The sequence below is a fragment of the Ambystoma mexicanum genome, chromosome 2q, assembly GCF_040938575.1.
Source record: "Ambystoma mexicanum isolate Mex_15411 chromosome 2q, UKY_AmexF1_1, whole genome shotgun sequence".
Classification (NCBI taxonomy): domain Eukaryota; kingdom Metazoa; phylum Chordata; class Amphibia; order Caudata; family Ambystomatidae; genus Ambystoma; species Ambystoma mexicanum.
This window is the reverse complement of record NC_090924.1, coordinates 1,226,466,797-1,226,475,088: the sequence shown is the minus strand read 5'-3', so window position 1 is coordinate 1,226,475,088 and position 8,292 is coordinate 1,226,466,797. Positions and strand designations below refer to the sequence as shown.

Sequence of the window (8,292 nt, the reverse complement as noted above, 5' to 3'; positions counted from 1 at the left end):
CTTGTTTTAACAGGAATTCTGTGAAAGGAGCAGATTGAAGGACAGATACATTGCTTATGAATCAAGTGGTTTAAGGCAACTCATGGTTCAAGTGTCTAAAGGCAAACATTGTATTACACAAAGATATTTTTTGAGGAATCACAGCGTGGCTCATTGAATTCCTGGGGTTGATGGGGTGTATGTTTTGGGAGATAGGAGCAGGTAGTGGGTGGGAATGGCCACGGCTGGTCAGTGGGTACAAAATGAATACCCACAGGCTGTGTTTCCCTCCTCACTTCACAGCTCTCTTCTATCTTCACTTCACATGACAATAGTTTTTGCTTATAGGCAGTGTTTACTGCACCACCTAATCGGTAAAACGAAAAATAGCTTTCAAATAATTAATGCCAGGGGTGGCCTGCCTTGGAAGGCTTATGCTTCATACAATTAGGACTGGGACAAGGAATGAAAGGTCTGAGAGTAATGTAATTGCTGTTAGTAATTTGGGTATTAACACTTTAATAAATGGCACATAATAATAAAAAGAACAGTGAATGTGCATCCCCCTGAGGGCAGGGGCTAGTGTACTGTAAGAATGGAATGATGGGTGAGATGCGCTTCTCTCTCCCCATCCTAGGTGGCGACAAAGTGTATATGCACTTACAACAAATTCCCGAAAATGGGAAACTTTTCATTCTTAGACTACACTGAATGAATACTCTAGGCACTTGGGCCCAGTCATGTTGTGCCGAAAGCACGTTTTCTGATTGTTACAAGGCCGAATGCTCTGTATATTTCCAAAACATCACGGTATAACAGAATAGTGTTGGTGAAATGTGGGTTGAATGGTTGTGCTGCATCCCTGGAGTTGTGCATGCAAGCATCTGAAATTTACCTCGGATGCCTTCTGCGGTTTTTGTTCTGCGCCTTGGTTGATAGACACTGTTTTACTGATATATAGAGAGTACAGTATAATGGTACAAGGACACCATTTCAAACAATAAAAAAGTAATTGTTTGCTTCCAATATAAATGTACTCCCCCGTACATAATTTCTGAACGAGGTATGTTGGTTGAACACAAACACAGCAATAGCTTCTATGCGATCTTTCTTTTTACAAGGTTTGGGGTCGGGCAGATCGCTTCGACCAAGGCATCCCGCTAAGTAGGCGGGTCACCCACGGGGCGACCTGTACCCGTTCAAAAATTCCGCTCACATTATGAGTGAGGATCTTGGCGTCACCCAAGATCGTTATTTTCCTTACTCATTAGTTTAAGGCATAAGGAAATAAGCAACTCGCCGACCATCCTATTCTTTTTAAAACCCTTTAATGTTATAGTGGTTCAAGTGTGGGCTGATCTACTTTTGCATAAAAATAAAAAAAAAACAGTTACTGGGTCGTTCATTATATTAAAACTATTCTTGTTTCATTTACAATAAGAAATCTACATGCTGACTCCCATCCATTTTAGATTGTATGCAAATAGAAGTAGGCCGCTTTGCCTTCTGGGAACAAGGACTTCAACCAATTTCTCGGTGAGTAAAGAAAACTAGCAGTGGGGATAGTGTAACACTGATACACCTGTTCGAGTCATAAATACGTCTCTTGCGCATTCATTAGCAGCAGCTACTTCTGAAGACTTGAGCATGTAAACATGCATAATTTTACAAATGAGCATTTTCATAACTCATGCTGATCATTTTCACTTATGTTATGCACGATATGAAAAGGTTAAGGCATATCCTTTTCACTCATATGTCGAAATCCATTAACAAATGTTGCCTAGTGCACACTGGAGCTATTCAAGCAAGGTGGAAGGTGTTCATTGTGAGGGCTTAACAGCATTTTAACATAGAGGCATGACATGTTGCCAGGACAGAAGGACAAAATAAGCTGAATGTCTCTACAAAATAAGCCCTAAACTACAGACTACCATCCAAATATGCTGAAAAACAAGCACAACCCATTTGTAAAAGAAAAAACATATAACTAAACATATAACTAAACCTTTTTGTTCTAACAGGTTTATTATTGCATGAGAATGTATTAACGTGTACCTATGTCTTCTGTGATTAGTCACCCAACTGGTCCCAGGCTCCTTGGTGAGTTGCTCTCCTCTGGTCCTTGACTCCTCGACAGCGCGGCCAACCGTCCGGTATTTTACGGCACTTGCCTGTGTTGATGGGTTTGTCCTGTGCTGCACACACACCCTGTGCCGGACTTCAAAGGTCCCGACTTTGCTTCACCCCGGCCTGATCACCATAAAGAAAATGAACAGTAGTCATATGAGCCAGTACTGTATATAACCCGCCATCAGATGTGGTATTTCGGAAATAACACCAGAGGTATTCCAGAAATACCACCTTGCTGGTGGTAAACTTTGAGTAGGGAGAATTTCCAGAAATACCACTATCAGAGCAGGTAACTTTCTTCAGAAGTATGAAAAATCGGCCCAACTCTGAATGACCGCCTTAGTTTTTAGTCTTCTAATAATACCTGAATACTCCATCTTTCTGTGTGTGTTTTAAATTGTATCCAAAAGTAAATACCTCAAACAGTCCCACAGCCATTTCTATAACCCCTATATAAGTAACATCCATTGGTGCCATTTAAGGTGCTATTAAACTCTTTTTATATGAACTCACCAGTGATCAAGAAATTCACCAGAAAACATTCATAGAGAATCAAATGTAGGAGAAACTATAAGAAGATATGGACCTGTACTTCATTGGCAAGTCGGAGTCGTGATAAGCTGCTGTGGATTGTAACAGACCAATGGTGTATGGGGAGCAGTGGTGCCAACATTACCATATAGTCACCACTTACAGGAGAACAGTCAACTTCTCAACATTCTGATAACTGGGATCCATTTTCCATGTCTATGTCTTGGTCCTCTCTTGAGACCAAGGGGCTGATACTGAAATCATGAAAATAAAGAGTGTTGAAATATGACATTCTCCCCTCCAGTTTCCAGCACCACAATTCTGAAGTGGGTGGAAATATTGGAGGGGATATGCCATTGTGGGGAAACATGTCCTCCAGTGGCATTGTGAGCATTTCTTAAAAGACTGCCACGTTTCTAGTTTAAACAGTTTTCTTAAACATTTGTTAAACTAGAATGGTGGTGCTTCAGTCTAAGAAATGCTATATTTATAAAGAGAAAACGTGTGCAGTGGAGTTTAACGGCACCTCACAAGTGCTGTATTTTGTTTCCTTTTCATGATTTGCTGAACCAGTGCTGCGGGGTGAAGCATCCCCTCCATATAGCTGCCCGGCATTTCCAATGTTGCTAGGGCTGTTGTCAAGCCATAAATCAGGCACATGCAAAAGCTTGAGGCTTTCATGTCCCTGCACCACGTTCTTTCATTATCAGAATATGGTGTTTGTAAGGGAAGTGTTCCTCCTTCATGGAAGAAAACATTCCTACGTTTGCACGTACCTAAGAATTGGCTCCCAAGTGGTGTAAGAAGACTCATACGTGCTGTTGGAGGAGTACAGCACATGGGTGCAACTCCAGCAATGATGGCACTAGGTGAGCTTTGAAAATAAACATGAACGTTCAGGAAGGTAGCCTGAGCAAACACACTGCAGAGGACAGATGCACTGTCAGCAGGCCCGACAGCCTTGAACATGAGACTATTGTCAGCAGGTGTTTAATTCAAGAAGCATCACAAAAATGTGGAGAGTCAGTGAGACACTAAGGGGCAGGTGGTGAGACGCAAGCTGCCCCTCACCCCCTCTCCTCCCCACTTTTCGTTCAGTGCTGCCATGGTTCTCACCTCAATAGATGAGAGTCCAAGGTAGCACAGTCTTGGACTCTCCTTCAGCGCCCAAACAAATCCCATGGGGGGAGGAAGAAAGTCATGTGGTGTCGCAGCAGGTCTAGTGGGGAAAAATCATAGGTCCTCCAGTTGTCACTGCAATTCTTTTGAATGCATATAAACATACTACCCAGCAGCAGTGCAGAGCCATTATTGTATCTTGGGCTGTTGCACTGTCAAAAGCCCCTAGTAATGCACGACCTGGCATGGTAGAGAATTCACCCTGATGTATAGTTCGAGATTGATCTGGGGATCACCATGCAACATCAATGGTCTGCCCTGGTGGCTGAGGGAAAAGTGTTTTCTCCAGGGATATCCCCTGGAACACTGTCAGCCTTCAATCCACACAAACAAGCCATCCAATTAGTGTGGGCCCACTCTGGGCCCATTCTCATCCAAGGGGTTTTGTCAGAGGAGTTAGGGAAGATATCTTCTAACCGGAGAGAGATTTCAGCTATCTTGAGAGATTTTCTGGGTCCATCTTCAGTGCTCACAGGAAAGAAAACCTTAGTCTGAACAGGACATATATGTAGAAATGTCATATGTCAACTGACAGGTGGGCTACAGGGCCTCACTCCCACTCCTTTCAGCTAGTGGCCCAAGAGATTGTGTGCTGTGCGGAGGCATATATTCTGTTGCTTTAGACCTCCTACATCCTAGGGGTGGTGAACCCCAGATCTGATACTCTCAGTTGAGTTTTCACATTCTCTATTGTCAAGGAGATTTGCATGGAGTGCAGGCCTCATTGGTAGATGTGTCTGTCTCTTTTACCTTAGTGCTCTCGTTCTGAGATACACGTCAAAGTCTTGTCAAAGTCTTTGGTTCTTCACAGATGCTCCGTCATCCCTGTGGCTTACAGCTGTCCTGTCAGCATTTTCTCCGTTTCCATCTTTCAGGGAGTTCTACTCATTATCAGGATGTAAGTTGCCCATGACATCCTGGTATCACCTCATTGGCCAAGGAAACATCTGCTCCATCAATATTTCAGCTTGCATCATGCTTCCCACTCTTCCTTTTAGATTCCTGCCTCTGCATTGGCCAAAGCTCTTGGCACCAACTCTAAGACACCTTCAACTGAGAGACTGGTCATTTAGAGGTTAGGTCAGGAAAGAGGAGGTATTTCCCTAGATCTAGCTTTGAACAACCATAATTTCAGCTGAGGACCCACCCTCAAGACATAGGGCCTCATTCCGAGTACAGCGCTAACCAATGGCGCTATTAACGCCTTGGTTGACGCCGTACCCGGACCGGCAGCGCCTTGGTGGGTGGTGGAATTACCGCCCCATTCCAAGGTTGGCGGGGCGGTAATTCCCCATTCACCAAGGCTCTTCCCCATTCCCAAATGAGCCCCCATAGGGCTCAATGGGAATGGGGAAGATGCAAATAACGGTGACCGTTCATTACGGTCACCGTTATTGGCTTGGAGGCCTCTTTGCGCCCTCGACTTTAACACCTGCTCAAAGCAGGCGTTAAGGGCGAGGGCGCAAAGGGAACTCGGAGTATGGCGGTAAGGGATCACCGCCACCGGTCTCGTTACCGGTGGCCGCTATCCCTTACCGCCATACTCGGAATGAGGCCCATAGTATGGGCACTGGCAGTACTTTTCTAGCTAGTGTGGAAAGATCACTCTTGAACCGCTCACAAGAGATTAAGGGCCTGATTCACAAATGGGCTTTATAATGGTGCAATCTCATTGGAAAACACTGTGAATCAGGCCCTGAGTGAAGGTAATGGAGGATATATATTTTTTTTTTTATTGGTTTAATTGTGTTACAATTTTTACAAAATTAGCCGGAAGAAAAAGGAAAAAGGAGAATCCGTTTTCCAGTGTGATTCGTAAGTCTTTCCCAGTTTGAAACAATCTTTATCGGGGCGTCCAGTTATTTCAATTTATAAGTTCAAGGTCTTCAGGAATAAAGACAATCCAATGACACATCGCTGGTTCTTACCACTGGCCAACATGGTCCATAGATTTCCCAGGTCTAAGGTGCAGTAGTTCCTAAGCGGGTGGGCCAAGAAACGTTGCCTAATCTCAACAAGGCCAGTGCATTCTAAAACCAGATGTTTAGTGGTTTCTATTACATCTGGTATGTTACAATATCGACAGTTATTTGTGGTGGATTGTTTGCTTATTACAAGAATTTCGTTAGTTTTTAGTTGATTAAGTCAAAACCTTAGGAAGGTTCGGCTTAAGCACTTATCAGGACATTGACGAAGATAACCACGCACCTCGTTGAGTTTCATAGGTGTACTTGGCAGGTTTGCTGTTAGTGAATAGTTGTTGGCGACTTCTAGAGTGTTAATCCAGTCCGCTTCCAAAAGTTTCTTTGTCACCTGGTTTGGATTCTGGAACAGTATTTCCCTGGTGGTATCCAGGTCTTGCAGGACAGAAAGGTTGGATTGCTCCCATCTGTTGAGCATTCTGTTGTTACCATACTCAATTTCTGTCCGAATGAGATCCAGAACTTTGTTTCTCGGAGCGTTGATAACTTTACGATACAGCATAAGACAAGCTCTCATCTTTAAGGCCAGGAGTGAAGTTAGGCAAAGTTCTCTTCTTAATAGGGCTATCGGTGTAGAATTGGCCAAGCCAAATACTCCTCGCCAAAAGAACCCCTCATATTTTGCCCAGACAGAATTCGGCATCGAAGGCATTGCATCCGTGCCATAAATCAAAGCAGGGACAACTTTAGATTTGTAAAATCAAATAATAGGGATGATGGAAAACCTTCGTATTTGCTGTCCACTGCTTTGGCATGAGCCGTAAGGTTTTTTAGTTTTGACCAGAGGAAATCTTGCATAGTCGATTCTTCTTTGTCATTGCTGATCATGATGCCCAGGTACTTATAGACGTTTACTGTTTCAAGGTTCCTCTCCTCACATCTCCACAGGAATTTTGATTTTCTATTGGCTGCCATTCCTAGCATTAGTATTTTCGTCTTGTCTTTGTTCAGTTTCATGTTATTTTCTGCCAAATACCAGACTAAATGGTCTAGTTGGCGTTGCAAGCCTATAGGCGTTAAATCCATCACAATAATGTTGTCTGCATAAAGTAGTCGCTCTATCTTAGAGCCTCCAAGCGAAGGTGGAAAACATCTGACGAGGTCTGTTGATCTCCCATAATCTGCGATGTAAGCATTGTAAAGAGCGGGTGCAAGGGGGCTGCCCTTCTTTACGCCTCTTGAAGTCTGTATTTTATTAGACAGTCCCCCTTCTGCACTAAGGCGCACACGTATGGTGGTGTCACAATGCAAGGCTTTTATAGGCTCCAGGATCGTTCGTGGACAGCCTGCTTCTTCAAGTTTTCCCCAAAGCCTCTGCCGATTGACCTGGTCGAAAGCCTGGACCAGGTCAATAAAAGCTATATAGATGGTGGGGCCCCCCTGCACTACTTTAGCTTTCAGGGAACTCAAAAGGAGAATGTTGGTTGTTGTCCCTGAATTCTTCACAAAGCCATTCTGGAAAGGGTCTGTTTGATCTGTTGCTTGAATCCAAGTTTGGAAGGCATCCAGTGCCATAGAAGGGAACACCTTGCCCATAACATCCAAGAGGGCAATAGGTGGATAATGACTCAGATCGTCGGTCGAGCCTCTCTTGAAAATTGTCACGATGATGCCTTTTTTCCAGGAAGGGGGGATTTCTTGGAGATAGTTGCAGTTGCCGAAGATCTTACTCATTATGGAAGCCCACAATTCAGGATGTTTCTTGAGCTCCACATTGCAGATGCCGTCTGGCCCAGGGGCCCTTGAATTATTCAGTTTGTTTATTTTAGATAGAATCGATACGTCGTCGATAGGGATAGTCCATGGTTCATGGTCGTGCCCTGATGTTTTATCAGCTAAAGCTTGTGGAGAGTTCGAGTATGTTGTTGGCGCAAACAAATTTGAGAAATGGACTATCCATTTGGCCTCTCCGACATTGTTCTGGATATCCCTGGACGTTTTGTTGAGGGTTCCCTTAATCAGATTCCAGAATTCTCTTGATTTATTTCCGTGAATAGCGGACAACATTTGCTCTGCGTCGTTCTGATACAGCTTGTGCCTGTAATGTCTCAGCCAACTCTTATAGTCTCGAACAGCAGATGTCCATAAGTTGAGATTGTTTGCTGATGGTGATTTAAGATAGATTTTCTTTAGACGTCGATGTAGCTTTCTTTTTTCCACAAGATCACGGTTGTATGAGTGTGGATGACCGGCTGCAGATTTGGAAAACTGTGTGACTGGAATCGTGAACCTTGTCAGTAATGGAGTGTAGTCCAGATCGCTTCTGGTTGTTTGTCCATAAGTCGAGTCGTTGTGGTGGAAACGGGGGTATTGGGAGGCTATTTCTCGAAAACCTTTATCCAAAATCCTTACTCGGTTCCCCGTAGTCGATGCCTCCAAAAGATTGGGTGAAAGTGAGATTTTGGTATGGCCTTCAAACCTTTTATGACAAGGAGGTTGTGGTCACTGGACGTCGTCCGCTCGACCCTGAAGCTGTGAATCAATGGGA

At 43.9% G+C, this 8,292-nt stretch overlaps 1 non-coding gene across 1 annotated transcript; it reads right to left on the bottom strand.

Annotated features, from left to right (window-relative positions):
- Window positions 1-1,109: 1,109 nt before the first annotated feature.
- LOC138570451 (U12 minor spliceosomal RNA) lies at window positions 1,110-1,260 on the bottom strand. The gene has a single exon (XR_011303504.1). It is a non-coding gene; the product is annotated as a U12 minor spliceosomal RNA (small nuclear RNA).
- Between the last annotated feature and the right edge of the window lie 7,032 nt (window positions 1,261-8,292).